General features: G+C 43.7%; 1 protein-coding gene across 1 annotated transcript in view; it reads left to right on the top strand.

The window, feature by feature from the left end:
• The window catches only part of ATP5PB (ATP synthase peripheral stalk-membrane subunit b), a 130,142-nt gene that overhangs the window by 90,457 nt on the left and 22,524 nt on the right, over positions 1–17,161 (top strand).

Genomic DNA, 17,161 nt, shown 5'->3' with positions numbered 1-17,161 from the left:
TCTGCTATTAATCGATCATTTGACGTTTTTAAGCCACCCTTCAGGGCAGTGACACGAAGATCATCCATGCTGTGTCCGTTGGACCGAGAGTGTGTAGCAACTGGGAGTCCAGATTTGGTATCATTAATAGTGTGCCTGTGTCCATTCATATGTTTGCGCAGAGTTTGTCCAGTTTCTCCCATGTACAGAACATTGGGGCATTTAGCACACATGATCAGATATACCAGATTGGTGGAACCACAGGAAAATGTACCTTGTACTCTGTACTCCTGTTGTGAACCTGGTATCGTTACCCTGTCAGTGGAGTAAATGTGTCTGCAGGTCCCACATATTTGTCGGCAGGGTGATGTTCCGTTTTGTTGAGGCCTATTCAAAGAACTCCTGACAATCATCTATTTTAGATTGTGTGGTTGCCGATATGACAAGAGGGCAGGTTTAGGGAATATCTTTCCCAGTCTGTGATCCTTGTGTAAAATGGGATGAAGTTCCTTAGCAATCCTCCTTAAGATTTCCAGGTGTGGATTGTAGGTGACAAAAGGGACACGTTCCTTTTTCTGGTTTTGCTTATATTTCAGGAGTTCAGTCCTGGGGATGATGCTGGCTTTCCTGATTTGGGCCTCAGCCATAGGAGGACTGTAACCTTGTTTAATGAAAGTGTTCTTAAGGCGAGCCAGGTTCTTGTCTCTGTCCATCCTGTCAGAACAAATCCGGTTGTACCTTATAGCTTGGCTGTAAATTATAGAGTTCTTAAATGAAAGGTCCAAGCAAAATAAAAAAATGAGTTTCACTTACCTGGGGCTTCTACCAGCCCCATGCAGCCATCCTGTGCCCTCGTAGTCACTCACTGCTGCTCCAGTCCCCCGCTGGCAGATCGCCGACCTCGGAGGTCGGCGGGCCGCATTGCGTACATTTTTACGCATTCCCGCTAGTGCAGGAACATTAACACATACATTTTTACACATTACTGGTTCAATGCGTAAAAATGTACGCATTGAACCAGTAATGCGTAAAAAGAGACAAGAACCTGGATCGTCTTAAGAACACTTTCATTAAACAAGGTTACAGTCCTCCTATGGCTGAGGCCCAAATCAGGAAAGCCAGCATCATCCCCAGGACTGAACTCCTGAAATATAAGCAAAACCAGAAAGAGGAACGTGTCCCTTTTGTCACCTACAATCCACACCTGGAAATCTTAAGGAGGATTGCTAAGGAACTTCATCCCATTTTACACAAGGATAACAGACTGAGAAAGATATTCCCTAAACCTGCCCTCTTGTCATATCGGCAACCACACAATCTAAAATGATTGTCAGGAGTTCTTTGAATAGGCCTCAACAAAAAAACGGAACATCACCCTGCCGACAAATATGTGGGACCTGCAGACACATTTACTCAACTGACAGGGTAACGATACCAGGTTCACAACAGGAGTACAGAGTACAAGGTACATTTTCCTGTGGTTCCACCAATCTGGTATATCTGATCATGTGTGCTAAATGCCCCAATGTTCTGTACGTGGGAGAAACTGGACGAACTCTGCGCAAACGTATGAATGGACACAGGCACACTATTAATGATACCAAATCTGGACTCCCAGTTGCTACACACTCTCGGTCCAACGGACACAGCATGGATGATCATCGTGTCACTGCCCTGAAGGGTGGCTTAAAAACGTCAAATGATCGATTAATAGCAGAAACAAAATTTATAAAGTGGTTCAAAGCTGTGCAGAACGGTTTGAATAAGGACAACAATTTTTTATATTGGTACGAGACTGATGATATTTAAACTTTCTCAGCCATTCTAGCTGAACTTGTGAACTAAGAATTTACGATACCTCTGGGTCAATCCTAATCACAGGTCTGTGAGCATGGCGTAAACAAGGATCCTTATCTTAGCTAATAACCTCTAACCCCATTCAGATGGTCTGTTTGAATTAAAGCATCTTAATGACATGTATTTATGCTTGAAAAAATATCTGTTTTTCCCTTTTGATGTTGCATGTATATAAGCTGTCTGTACCACCAGCCTGCAAACTAACAGGATATAAGCCCGACGAAGGCTGCAAGGCCGAAAGCTCGCTTATTTTTATTCATTTTTAGTTAGCCAATAAATGGTATCATCCTGATTTAAAACTTCTTGCTTTTACTGATGGCTAACACGGTACAATACCCCACTGCTACTACTAAAACTGGCAATTACAAGCCAGGTTTGCAGCAGAGAGTGGCAGAAACAGCATAGAGGGGCCTAGGAGAACATAATGAATAGAATGGTATGCTTTTTGTTGTAAGAATTGTAGAGTACAGCAGGGGAAACAGTTGTACATGATTCGAAAATTCTTAAATCCTACTTAATAGCAGCAGTTTAGCGTGAATATCTAGAACTGCACTATAGTTGAGAAAAGTGCAAATCCATTCCTAAACTGTTGCAGATTAACCATTTCAGCCCACGGGGATTTTTCACCTTATGCATCAGAGCAATTTTCACCTCCCGTTCATTCACTAATAACTTTATCACTACTGCAGAGTTCCCCAACCCTGTCCTCAAGGCCCCCCAACAGTGCAGGTTTTGTAGAAAACCACAAACATGCACAGGTGTGGCTGGATGGTGTAATGGTTAAGGGCTCTGTCCCTGACATGGGAGACCAGGGTTCGAATCTCGGCTCTGCCTGTTCAGTAAGCCAGCACCTATTCAGTAGGAGACCTTTGGCAAGTCTCCCTAACACTGCTACTGCCTATAGAGCGCGTCCTAGTGGCTGCTGCTCTGGCGCTTTGAGTCCGCCAGGAGAAAAGCGCGATATAAATGTTATTTGTCTTGTCTTGAGGTGAGGTAATTAGTGTCTCAGCGGAGCTGATTAACTACCTCCTGTGGATTTCCACAAAACATGCACTGTTGGTGGGCCTTGAGGACAGGGTTGGGGAACACTGCACTACTTAACACAATTTATTGATCTATATCTTGTTTTTTCCACCACTAATTAGGCTTTCTTTGGGTGGTACATTTTGCTAAGAATTTTTTTTTATAAATACATTTTAACAGGATTAAAGAGACACTGAAGCGAAAAAAATATGATATTATGATTTGTATGTGTAGCACAGCTAAGAAATAAAACATTAAGATCAGATACATCAGTGTAATTGTTTCCAGTACAGGAAAGCTGGCCATACACTGGCCCGATTTGCCGCCGTTTTGACAACCGATTCGATCACTGGGATCGAATCTGCTGCCAATCGTTCGCACTACACGCCGAATTTCGATCCATTCCGTCCGATCCCGTCGATCGCGCCATGCGGAAAATAACCGTTGATCGCCCACGGGTAAAGAGCGCATCGCTAGCGGCGTTCGAGTGCCCGACGACCGACGCAATAGAGCTGCAATACATTACCTGCTCCGCCGGCGCGACTCCCGGGTCTCCGCTCTTCATTCTCCGCTCTGGTCTGGTCTCTGGCATGCTTCCCTTCTTCCTGTCCCGGCAGGAAGTTTAAACAGTAGAGGGCGCTCTACTGTTTAAACTTCCCCCAGACAGGAAGAAGGGAAGCATGCTGGAGACCAGAGCGGAGAAGAAGAGCGGAGATCCGGGAGTCGCGCCGGCGGAGCAGGTAATGTATGCAGGATGGGGGGAAGCAGCGGCAGCACCACCACCACCACAGATTGTGAACGGTTTCAGGCTGAAATCTGTTCACAATCTGTTTACAGTAAAGGTAGCCATACGATCCCTCTCTGATCAGATTCGATCAGATAGGGATCTGTCTGTTGGTCGAATCTGATGGCAAATCGACCAGTGTATGACTACCTGAAGAGTTGAGAAACTCCAGTTGTTATCTCTATGCAAACAAGCCATTAAGCTCTCCGACTAAGTTAGTCGTGGAGAGGGCTGTTATCTGACTTTTATTGTCTTAACCACCCTGGCGTTCTGATTAAATCGCCAGGGTGGCTGCGGGAGGGTTTTTTTAAAATAAAAAAAAACTATTTCATGCAGCCAACTGAAAGTTGGCTGCATGAAAGCCCACTAGAGGGCGCTCCGGAGGCGATCTTCCGATCGCCTCCGGCGGCAAGAGATAACACGGAAGGCCGCAATGAGCGGCCCTCCGTGTTTCGCTTCCCTCGTCGCCATGGCGACGAGCGGAGTGACGTCATGGACGTCAGCCGACGTCTTGACGTCAGCCGCCTCCGATCCAGCCCTTAGCGCTGGCCGGAACTGTTTGTTCCGGCTACGCTGGGCTCGGGCGGCTGGGGGGACCCTCTTTCGCCGCTGCACGCGGCGGATCGCCGCGCTGCAGCGGCGATCAGGCAGCACACGCGGCTGTCAAAGTGCCGGCTGCGTGTGCTGCTTTTTATTTGGTGCAAATCGGCCCAGCAGGGCCTGAGCGGCAGCCTCTGGCGGTGTTGGACGAGCTGAGCTCGTCCAGACCGCTCAGCAGGTTAACTGTTCCTGGACTATTTACTTTTCCTCTGCTAGAGGAGAGGTCATTACTTCAGACTGCTCTGAAAGACTCATTTTGAATGCTGAGTGTTGTGTAATGTGCACATATTATAGAATGATGCAATGTTAGAAAAAACACTATATACCTGAAAATAAAAGTATGAGAATATTTTCTTTGCTGCTAATCTTCTAGTAATTATTCATAGTACACAACCAATTCACTATATCATATTTTTTTTCGCTTCAGTGTCTCTTTAATAAGAAAAAAATGGAAAACATTTTTCAGTTTTCTTCCATTCTAGCTTTAAAATAATCCACGCTACCATAATTAAAACCTATGTGTTTTATTTGCCCGTTTGTCTCGGTTATGACACCATTTAAATTTTGTCCCTATCATAATGTATGGCGCCAATATTTTATTTGGAAATAAAGGTGCATTTTTTTTTCATTTTACGTCCATCACTATTTACAAGCTAATAATTTTAAAAAAAATGTTCGTAGTATACCCCCTTCACATGCATATTTAAAAAGTTCACACCCTTAGGTTACTAATTTTTTTTTTTTTTTTTTTTACATTAAAATTTTTATTTGGGTAATATTTTGGTGTGGGAAATAAACATTTAATTTTTAATGTTGTAATGTGTAAATTTTAATGTAAAATGTATGTAGATGTAGTTTTACTATTTGGTCACAAGATGGCCACCTTGTGTTTTTTTTTTTCTCCCTGTCCTTCTTGATCACCGGAAGCACAAGGATGGAGAAACTTTTTTTTGGAGAAAGCCTCTAGTAAGAAATCTTTGGTTTTTCTGCTGGGGACACGGATCGGTGATCGGGAACCATGTTCCCGTTCACTAATCCCAGGACTAACGGGGGTCAGCACGGGGGAGCGCGGCACCGCAGCAGAGCAGCCGCCTGGACATGAGGATCACGTCCGGGCGGCTTAAATGGTTAAGAAGTGCTTAATAGCAATTCTACACATATTGTGCAGTGCAGGCTACACTTGATTTGTGAACTGCTCCTCGCCACTGCTGAATACCGTGAAACTGTTCTGTGCTTAAAGGACAACTGAGGTGACATGCGATAGACGTGTATGTACAGTGCCAAGCACACAACTAAGCTAGGTTTCTTTTTTTTTTTTTTTCTTTGCCTGAAAGAGTTAAACATCAGGTATGTAAGTGACAGTTTCTGCCCAGGTCGGACTTAGACTGGGTCAGACTATAGCGTAACACTCACTAATTACAGCCATAAAATACTCTCATGTCAGTAAATGGCTTCTGAGAGCAGGAAAGAGATAAAAAGGGTCAATAATTCATAGATTTGAGCTCTGGCATAATGGTGTCATTGAGCAGAGACAATGTAACAGTAAAAACTAGATTTAAATATAAATTAACCACTTCACCCCAAGGAGGTTTTCACCCTAACGGACAAGAGCGATTTTTACCTTTCATTGTTCATCCCTTTCATTTGCCAATAGCTTAATCACTACTAATGACAATGAAATGATCTATATCTTGTTTTTTTCACCACCAATTGGGCTTTTTGGTGTTGATATTTTTTAGTAATTTATTTTCTATGCATTTTAAAGGGGAAAACAAGGGGAAAACGAAAAAATACACAATTTCTCCAATTTCATTCCCTATATTTTTAATATAAACACCCACACATTTTATCTGCCTATTTGTCCTGGTTGTAACAAGATTTTAATTATGTCCCTAGTACAAAGTATGGGGACAATATAGTATTTGGAAATAAAGGTGTATTTTTTTATTTTTTTTTTTTGGGGGGGGGGGTTTACTATTTTCACGTGCACAGCAGCAGTGCATGACGTTTTAAAACGTCCTGGAGCCATTAAGAGGCTCCAGCAGGATGTTTTAATACGTCTGAATGTCACTAAGTGGTTAAAACTGTGGGATATCTAAAAAGTCATTTTTAGGAGGAGGACAGATACAATTATTTTTCTCATCAGTTTATTTTCACCTTGGATGTCTTTTAACCCTTCCAGTGCTGGGCATTGATGCAAGACAGCAGATGTATTAGTTACCTCAGCAACAGCAATTTCCCTCACACACTGCACTGTCTGAGAAACCTTTCCAACTATTTATATTTAAAGGACCTCCGTCGTGAAAATCTTAAAATTTAAAATACATGTAAACATATACAAATAAGAAGTACGTTTCTTCCAGAGTAAAATGAGCCACTTTCCTCCTATGTTGCTGTCACTTAGAGTAAGTACTAGAAATCTGATATTATCAACAGATTTTTGACTAGCCCATCTTCTCATGGGGGGTTCTCAGGGTTTTCTTTATTTTTAAAACACTTAGTGAATGGCAGTTGCTCCATCCATCTGCCCAAGAAGTGTACGGTGAGCAGGGAGACTGACCAGCATCCGCGTATAAATCTTTTTCAGGGAATGTCTTTATAAAGAATAAAGGCCATGCTGAGAATCCCCCCTGAAGGGATGGACTAAAAAAAGTTATATATATGGCTAATTTTTACTCTGGAAGAAATGTACTTTTTATTTGTATACGTTTTAAATTTTAATATTTTCGTGACAGTTCCTCTTTAAGTAAAGGTTTAACCACATAACGACCAGCTAACGCCGATAGGCGGCGGCTGGTCGTTTGTGGATTTCCATGGAAACGGCCGCTTGTTCGAGCGGCTGTTCCATGTCAGTTCACGGAGGGTGTCTCCGTGAACAGCCTGCGAGCCTCCTGTGGTGAACATTACGGAAAGTCGTGCGTAATCGCCAAAAATTTTCGTATGGTCCAGCACCATTACTGTCAGTCCTGTGTAAATGTACAATAAATGTCTTTTCCCTCCTCTTAAAGAGGAACTGAACTCAGAATATGAAAACAGAGCATTGCAATCCATGTTAAAAATTGTAGGCAAAAACAGTACAATATATGTACAAAAATATGTGAATAAACTATAACATACAATTTTATTGATAAGCCACACCCTCTGTGACTTACTCTGCAGTGGCAAGGCTCCCAGAGATCAATGGGAGACTTTCTCTTGCTTATGCAAATCCCCTGCAGCTTGCTTTGTTGACACAGTGAGTCATCAGGAGGGGCTGTGAAAAGAGAATCCTGACAGCCAGCTGAGGGACTGTAGAAACTTAACTTTGTTGTAAGGCAATGGGAAACACTGGGCTAGCTGATAAAAGTGCAATTAGAGGGCAGCATGATGCAGAGCTGTGCATGGAGGGTCCATGGGCAAAAATCTGTCTGGTCTCTCCCCATTGTTATGACTGCATGATTGGATAAGGTGTTAAACAAATTGAAAAGTTTTTGACAGTCCCTAGACTCCAGGAGAGCTGCTTTCTGACTTGTGTGAGTGACTGGAGTCACATTACAGGCAAGTAGCCTCTGTGTGATGTGGGTCTGCAATACAGATAAGATCTCTGCTCCATCTCAGGCTATTCTCAATTTCTCCCTATATCTCTTCTTTCTGGACTAGAGCACGCCAAAATCACAATAGCAATCGCTAGCAATTTGTGAGTGCGATTTTTAGAGCGATTTTTGAATGAATCGCTCCAAAAAATGCTACATGCAGTGTGTTTGCGTTTTTTTTAAAAAAATCACTAAGCTACTGTGAGAACACATCCATAGGATAACATTAGCCAAGCGCTTTTCAAATCACTGTCGATTTGAAAACCGCTCAGAAGTACTCTTGGTTTAAAAACGGGCTCTAGGTCTGTTTTTCACCGCGCGTGTCCGCCGCCCACTCACCCGCCATACATCCGGCCGTCCGCTCACACGCCGCCCGCTCGGCTCCCTGGCCCCGTCTTCCAGTGTGTGAGAGGCTGGGTCTGTGCTGCGCACATGAGCAGTAGCAAAAAGCACGGACCCAGCTACACACAGACAACTGTCCCTGCTGTATGCAGGGACAGTTGCCTATTATTATATAGGATTTATATAGCGCCATCTTTGCAGTGCTGTACAGAGCATATTGTCATGTCACTTAACTATCTTTTTCCTTCTCTTTCAACTTTTCTCTCCTCACCATTTCTCGCCTTCTCTGCATAAGGGCTCAGGCACACTATAAGCGCTTTTCTGAGCGATTTTAATGCAAGTCAATGGGAGCCCTTTTTAAAAAGCTTTCAGAAAGTTCTGATGGCTAAAAAGTTCTCATATGCTTCACAGTGTAAAAAGGACTGAACAAGTTTTTCCCTGGAAAAAAATGAATACATTTATATGCTTCACTCTATATAAAACTAAATAAATGTCCACTAAAAAAATATAACAGTCCTTACACTGTGAAGCACCAAACCTCGTAGTGTGTATGATTCACAAAGCCGTGCTAACTGTTTAGCATAGGCGTGCTAAACAATTAGCACGTGAAGTGCAGCGATCGCGGACATTTGCGCGCGATAATGCTGACTTTTGTCTGCGATTGCGGCACTTTGCGCTCGCAAAAGTCCGCGAGCGGCACTTCACATGCTAACTGTTTAGCATGGCTTTGTGAATCAAGCCCATTGTGTATCTAAAAGGGTTGCTTTTTGGCAAAGAAAATGTTTTTACTGAAATTAGCAGGAGTGAAGTAATATCAGTGAAGCGCTTCACAGTGTAAAAAGAACTGAACAAGTTTTTCCCAGAAAAAACATGAATACATATTTATGCTTCACTGTTAATGCTTCACTCTATATAAAACTAAACAAATATCCAATAAAACAGTCGTTTTTACACTGTGAAGCGCCAAACCTCTATTAGTGTGTATGTGAACTAATAGCGAGAGGGGGAGATTGTGGGTTGCTTTTTGGCAAAAAAAAGTTTTGTTTTTTTTCCTGAAATTAACAAGAGTGAAATAATAACAATGAAGCATATGCGTGCCTGTCATATTTTTTTTAGTGGACATTTGGTCAGTTTTATAAATAGTGAAGCATTAACAGTGAAGCATATATATTTGATTTTTGGGAAAAACCTGTTCAGTCTTTTTTACACTGTGAAGTGCCAAACCTCTCTTAGGGTGTACGTATGTGAATTAATAACGAGGGGGTGATCGTGTATCTAAAAGGGTTGTTTTTTGGCAAAAAAAAATTTTTCCTGAAATTAGCAAGAGTGAAGTAATATCAGTGAAGCATATGCGTGCCTGTCATTTTTTTGGGTGGACATTTGGTCAGTTTTATAAAGAGTGGTGTGTGTGTGTGTGTGTGTGTGTGTGTGTGTGTGTGTGTGTGTGTGTGTGTGTGTGTGTGTGTGTGTGTGTGTGTGTGTGTGTGTGTGTGTGTGTGTGTGTGTGTGTGTGTGTGTGTGTGTGTGTGTGTGTGTGTGTGTGTGTGTGTGTGTGTGTGTGTGTGTGTGTGTGTGTGTGTGTGTGTGTGTGTGTGTGTGTGTGTGTGTGTGTGTGTGTATCTCCTACTAATATAATAAATGGGAACGTTCGGATGTTTGCATGTTTGGATGTTACTCGATCACCCAAAAATGGCTGAACGGATTTGAATGAAATTTGGCACACACATAGTAAATTACCTGGAATAAAGTATAGGATACTGTTTATTCCCATAATCGAAAAGGGGGCGGAGACAAATACAAATTTCACTGGAAAATGTAAACTGCAGCCATTCTTACACTGTTAATGGTAGGGTTCTCAAACTTTGCACAGTTGGTCGTTGGGTGACTGGGATTAATATTCAGAAAGGTGGGTGGAGTCCATAAAAGCCAATTGATTTTCAAGGGGAATATTTACATTGCTGCCATTCTTGCACTGTTAATGGCAAAAGCCTCAAACCTGGTACAGTTGATCATTGGGTGACTAGGGTTCAACTTCAGAAAGGGGGTGGAGCCACAAACAGCCAATCAGATTTGTCTCATTCCAATGCAAATTATTAATGCCAAACACTGCATAGCTCACAAACTTTGTAATTGAGTAATTGATTAATTGTGCGTTAGGGTTAGAAAAGTGGGCACAGCCAACACCAGCCAAATACATAAGTGGGCAATGCCGGGTCATAAGTGGGTGGAGACAAATACATGGGGTTAATATTCAGAAAAGTGGGTGGAGCCTACAAAAGGCAATCAAAAATTACCTATTGATTTTTCAGGGGAATATTTCATTGCTGCCATTCTTGCACTGTTAATGGCACAAGCCTCAAACCTGGTACAGTTGATCATTGCGTGACTGGGGTTTACATTCATAAAACAGGGTGGAGCCACACACAGCCAATATGATTTGTTTCATTTTAATGCAGGTTATTAATTCCAAAGACCGCAAAGCTCACAAACTTGGTTAGGAAAAGTGGGCGCAGCCAGCACCTGCAAAATACATAATCAGGCAATGCCGGGTCATCAGTAGGCGGAGACAAATGCAAATTTCACTGAGAAAATGTAAACTGCAGCAATTTTTACACTTTTAATGGTAGGGTTCAATGGTAGGGTTCACCCAGTGACCCAGTTGGTCACTGGGTGACTGGGATTAATATTCAGAAAAGTGGGTGGAGCCTATAAAAGCCAATCAAAATCCAGCTATTGATTTTTTAAGGGGAATATTTAATTGCTGCCATTCTTGCACTGTTAATCACCTGTACCTGGTACAGTTGGCCATTGGGTGATTGGGGTTCAAATTCAGAAAAGGGGTGGAGCCACATCCAATCAGATTAATTTTATTTCATTGCAAATTATTGATGCCAAAGACCGCAAAGCTCACAAACTTGGTCATTGAGTAATTGTGTTAGGGTTAGGAAAAGTGGGCAGAGCCAACACCAGCCAAATACATACCCGGGCAACGGCGGGCGTCAAGCTAGTATATATATATATATATATAGAGAGAGAGAGAGAGAGAGAGAGAGAGAGAGAGAGAGAGAGAGAGAGAGAGAGAGAGAGAGAGAGAGAGAGAGAGAGAGACAGGATGACAAGCAGACGATCTCACACTGCAGGAGGCATAGAGGAAAAATAATACTTTATCAAGGCATGTGCCAGTATAGTGCAGGGCAGAAGCCACAGCTGTCACTTTCCTGTAACAGGGCGACTGATGATGACCTCATGACACTGGGCTGCAAATCTCATTCTGTGGGGGTGAATGGACATGTCTAACTCCGACTGTAACACCGCCCACAGAATCAGACTCAGAGAGTTGCAAGATGGAGCCTGCCATTCTCTTTTATTCATAGTTGTATTTAATATATCTACTTTTATATTGCCCTTCACAAGTGTTTTGTGTCTAATCATTCATTTCAAAGGGATAAGGAGGCTCAATTTAGTCACTTTTTTTTGTTCAGTTCCTCTTTAAAGCAGTAGGATCAGCCATACTATTCCAGGGGGAAAAAACACATATCTAAGTAGATAAATACTTTATCTACTTACATAACAGATGTATTGTACTGTCCACGTTTTGATTTCAGTGAATGTTATATAGTAAATGACGAGAATTCTGTTCCTGGTTGGGGCCATGTCTTTTGCCCACAGTAAAGGCAAACTCGTGATGTCATTTCTGCCCTTTACTTTTTTCTTGTCTCCTCCAATCACTGAGTCACCTCAGCCTTGCTTGTAAACACAAGTGATTAGGGGATTAGGTTTCAGATAAGCAGCAGGCAGGGAAATGTAAGAGGAGGAATAGATTATAGATAAAAATAACCCCCAGCATGCAATTCTTTGGCACCGACTACAAAACATCCAGAGCTCCTAAGGTATATGATAACTCCAAATCATAACAGCAGAAAACGTTTTGAAAGCAGGATTAGCATCTTTATCACTTAATACACTCAGACCAGTTGCTGTTGAAATTTGATTTTTATGGTGACGATACCGCTTTAAAGAGAACCAGAGACGAAGCACCCTCATGTATTTTATTACATTTATCAGTGGGAACATGACAGTAAACGCCTATCCTGCTTTTAGTTTAAATATTCTCTGCTTAATCTGTCTATAATCAGCTGTGATAAGAATCCCTGACTGAGTCAGTCGAGGTTTGACCTGGAATCATTATAGCTGAGTCACTCTTTTGTGGAGTCTTTTCAAGCCCAAGCCGCCCCCTCCTGGATCAGATTTCCTGCTTTACATACTGAGAGCTCTGACGACATGGGAGGGGCTGCTGCTGCAGGAAAAAGGACAAGTGTGGCTGTGTGATCTGTTTGCTCTGTCTGTGCAGCCAGTCATCATTATTATCTACTGTATGCAGTTTCATTACTATGAGAGACACTTCCTACAGGCAGCCACACAGCATACCAGAATATGAAGTTGAAAGCACACAGATGAAATGCTGCAGCAGCAGCCCTGCTTGTCTATAGTCTCATAGCAGCTAGACAGCACATCCAGAACACCTCATAACCTGGAAGCAGAAGGGATATGAGACGGCGGCCATATTGGATATTTCCTGGAGCAATAATGGATAAAAAGCACTCAAAAAGGCACACCAGAGTGGCAAAATTATCGGGTAGAGCATTTATTCTTTACAGGCTATTAACTGATTTGTTGATTTTATGTGAATCGTTCATCTCTGGTTCTCTTTAAAAGCAGAGCCCCTCACCCCCTCCATTTCCTCCAGCTTTTCACACGTAGCTGGTGACACATAGGTGCTACAAGCTAGGACCAAATGTTGCCCATGGAGTAGCTTCTGCAGACTCGGCAGATAACAATCAGCCCCTCTCCCAAAAAGCCAGATCGAACTGGCCAGATAAGAGCTCCCTCCAAAACCTTACACTCAGACAAAGGAAACTTTAATGTATTTGTATTTCAAAATAGGGTTGTCACGGAAAGACAAAAAATACATATTCTGATACCCATAAAGCAGTTCTATCATTCATCCGAATTAGTTTCCCAACTGTCAGGGGTCAGTCAGGAAACTTCTTTATTCAACCTGCGTAGAGCGAATGCGATAAAATAGGCATGTGTAGCCTCATTTGATACAGGGTCGCTGGCCGCTTATGAATATAGCCTCGGATTTGCGATGCGCCACTCTGGGGTGGAGTCACACCGATTATTAATAAAGGTTACATTTTCTTGGTCTGGGGGTGGCAACCTTACTGCCAGGAGATAACCCCGCCTTCCCTCCACCTAGTTTGGAGGTAACCCAGCCCCAATTCTAAGATGGTATAAATATGGGGCCAGCAGAGCCCGCCCCTGTCTTTCATAATTTCATCTGCTAAAGAAGAGCTTGGAGCATGGGTTCAAGGAGGACCGAACTCATGCTGTGTTTCAAGGACTCTTAACATTAATGCCTACTTTAAACTGGACTGCTCAGCCATAACTAAGAACTTTCCGATTTTATTCCTTTTATTTTTAAGCTTTGTGTGTATATGTTAATTGGTGTATATCACTGTATGTAATGCATTTTTGCTATTAAACGTTTTAAAAATCGGTTATCGGTTATGACCCGTTGCTGAACATACAGAATCGTACCTATTCTCCTGAAACCGCTACCCTGTGTTTAATAGAAGTGTACATTTATAACCCGTTTGCGTGAATCCGGCTCAGATAGTCAGAGCTGACCCAGATTCCTGCATACTGCAAAGGGTTAACAGAGCGTTCTCAAAGTATTAGCATAATTGCAGTAGCGGGCCGTGTAACCCGCTTGGTGGCAGATCTTTGAATTGTATGTGTGTGGTGAATCCTTTGGCGTCTGTACGCTCCCTCCGCGAGTCAGTTCATCAAATTGCGAAATCGGGTTACCCTTCCTGATGAGCAAAATGACAGTGTGAGAGGATTTCTGACTCTGATCGATTGACCCCATCCGAAGACCGGCCTTGCGGTTTGTGACATTAATGTTGAGGGAGCGTTCAGACGCCAAAGGATTCACCACACACATACAATTCAAAGATCTGCCACCAAACAGGTTACACAGCCCGCTACTGTAATTATGCTAATACTTTGAGAACGCTCTGTTATCCCTTTGCAGTATGCCGGAATCTGGGTCAGCTCTGACTATCTGAGGCAGATTCACGCATACGGTTATAAATGTACACTTCTATTAAACACAGGGTAGCGGTTTCAGGAGAATAGGTACGATTGTGTATGTTCAGCAACGGGTCATAACCGCTAAACTATTTTTAAAATGTTTAATAGCAAAAATGCATTGCATACAGTTATATACACCAATTACCACATACACACAAAGCTTAAAAATAAAAGGAATAAAATCGGAAAGTTCTTAGTTATGGCTGAGCAGTCCAGTTTAAAGTAGGCATTAATGTTAAGAGTCCTTGAAACACAACATGAGTTCGGTCCTCCTTGAACCCATGCTCCAAGCTCTTCTTTAGCAGATGAAATTATGAAAGACAGGGGCGGGCTCTGCTGGCCCCATATTTATACCATCTTAGAATTGGGGCTGGGTTACCTCCAAACTAGGTGGAGGGAAGGTGGGGTTATCTCCTGGCAGCAAGGTTGCCACCCCCAGACCCAGAGCAAGAAAATGTAACCTTTATTAATAATCGGTGTGACTCCGCCCCAGAGTGGCGCATCGCAAATCCGAGGCTATATTCATAAGCGGCCTGCGACCCTGTATCAAATGAGGCTACACATGCCTATTCTATTGCATTCGCTCTACGCAGGTTGAATAAAGCAGTTTCCTGACTGACCCCTGACAGTTGGGAAACTGTAATTCGGATGAATGATAGAACTGCTTTATGGGTATCAGAATATGTATTTTTTGTCTTTCCGTGACAAGCCTATTTTGAAATACAAATACATTAAAGTTTCCTTTATCTGAGTGTAAGGTTTTGGAGGGAGCACTTATCTGGCCAGTTCGATCTGGCTTTTTGGGAGATGGGCTGATTGTTATCTGCTGAGTCTGCTGAAGCTACTCCATGGGCACCATTTGGTCCTAGCTTGTAACACCTATGTGTCACCAGCTACGTGTGAAAAGCTGGAGGAAGTGGAGGGGGTGAGGGGCTCTGCTTTTAAGAGAAGAGAGGGAAAAGACATTTATTGTACATTTACACAGGACTGACAGTAATGGTGCTGGACCATATGAAAATTGTTGGCGATTACGCACAACTTTCCGTAATGTTCACCACACCTCCGATCGCGGCTCGCAGGCTAAATGAGAACACACGGGGAAAAAATCCCGTTTTTACATCCAGCGCCTTAAAGGAGATTGGTGATCCCCAGCCTCTGATTGGCCTGGGATCACCGACGACTGAAAGGCTAAAGCCTATTAGAGGCGGTACAGGACGGATCTCCGTCCTGTGCCGCCCACAGTCAGAGCGAGAGGTAGGGAGGGAGACGGGAGGAAAATCGGTGCGGAGGGGGGCTTTGAGGAGGCCCCCCCCGCTAGGCCACACAGAGCGGCGCCCCCCCCCCCGCTAGGCCACACAGAGCGGCGGTGATCAGATCCCCCCCAGCAGGACATCCCCCTAGTGGGGACAAAAAGGGGGGGGGGGGGAGTCTGATCGCCCTGCCTCATTCTTGATCTGTGCTGTGGGCTGGAGATCCCATGCAACACAGATCTGTTAAAGCAGCCCGGTCCTTAAGTGGTTAAGAAGGAAACTGCACTATGTGGCGATTTCCTTAATTTGGCTAAGACAGTTCTGCATGGATTTCTAAAAACCTACCAATATTTTGTCTCTTGATAAATGTCCCCCAAAGAAACTGGGGTGGTACACATGTACAAGAGAACTGGCAGATAGTACAAGGGCCAGGCAGATGGTATTTTCACACTCCACACCACCAGTGCTCTGACACCTGTTTTGCACCCAGTGTGCCTACACACAATATAGTCAACCCTCTCACCGAATTTGGTAGCTGACCCAGCACAGACCAGCATAAGAGCCCTTCATATATTCCACCATGGGACCTCTCCTCAGATGCATGGTATCTACAAAGTGTCCTGGGTGAAGGTAGCTTTAGTTATTGACGATGGACAGCAATGTTCTCCCCAGAGCCTTTTACCAGGGTGGGCCGCCTGGCTGATCTCCTCTGAGTGCCTGCGTAAAATTATCCCATTCTGTGCGGCTACTGTGTCATTATAGCCAGCCGCTGTCAGTCAGGGACGCTGCCGCTCCGCCCTACTCCTCAGCTCCCGGCAGTTGTGTGGAGGGGTGGGGAATGAAGGTTACATGTGACACGTAGCTCAGTTGTGCAGGAGATCGGAGAGGAAGCGCAACTCAGTTCTTTCTTTGTGGCTTTGTGGAATGTCCAGCCAGACGCTCTCCTCCTCCTCTTGCTGTATTCGTATCGCTGCCAGCAGCTGCGTGTTTGTGTGAATGTGAGTCTGGCTTCTGCTAATGAAGGAGGGGGGTATCTAACTCAGCCCCGCAAAGCTAGAATTTTACAATGCTTGACCCTTTGATCCCCATGATTGTGCAGTCCTGCCACTGCTTTTCCCCAGCTCTTATTGATGCCAGAAGTGACTGGTGTGAGAGAGCTGCAGCTTTAAGGGGGAGAGAGGAGAGTGAGCCATGTACAGAAGGTTACAGACTCGCCCAGGTCACAGACAGAGGCAGAGAGAGATTAGTGTGAGACACCCTGCTCTTTTGACAACCACATAGCCAGCAAATCAGCAAAAGGGTAGTTAGAACTTTAAAAGGACACTTAAACTATTAAAAGAAAATGACCAGCTTCTTACCTGGGGCTTCTTCCAGCCCCTAAAGTTATACTTGTCCCTTGCAGTCATTCCACGCTGCTTTGGTCCTGTTATTCCCCTCTGAATGCTGCATGCGTGGCCACTTGCCCACTCGTCTTCTACATCACGTTCCCATGACCAGTAGAGTTCTGCACTTGCATGGTAACTAAAAATTGCTACTGTGCATAGGTAATGCGCTCCCGGCCACAGCAGCACAATCGAGGAGGTGCGCGGCTAAGGAAC

This window comes from Hyperolius riggenbachi, chromosome 2, assembly GCF_040937935.1.
Source record: "Hyperolius riggenbachi isolate aHypRig1 chromosome 2, aHypRig1.pri, whole genome shotgun sequence".
Taxonomy (NCBI): Eukaryota; Metazoa; Chordata; class Amphibia; order Anura; family Hyperoliidae; genus Hyperolius; species Hyperolius riggenbachi.
Note: the sequence above shows the minus strand (reverse complement) of the source record. Positions and strands in the feature narration are given on the sequence as shown.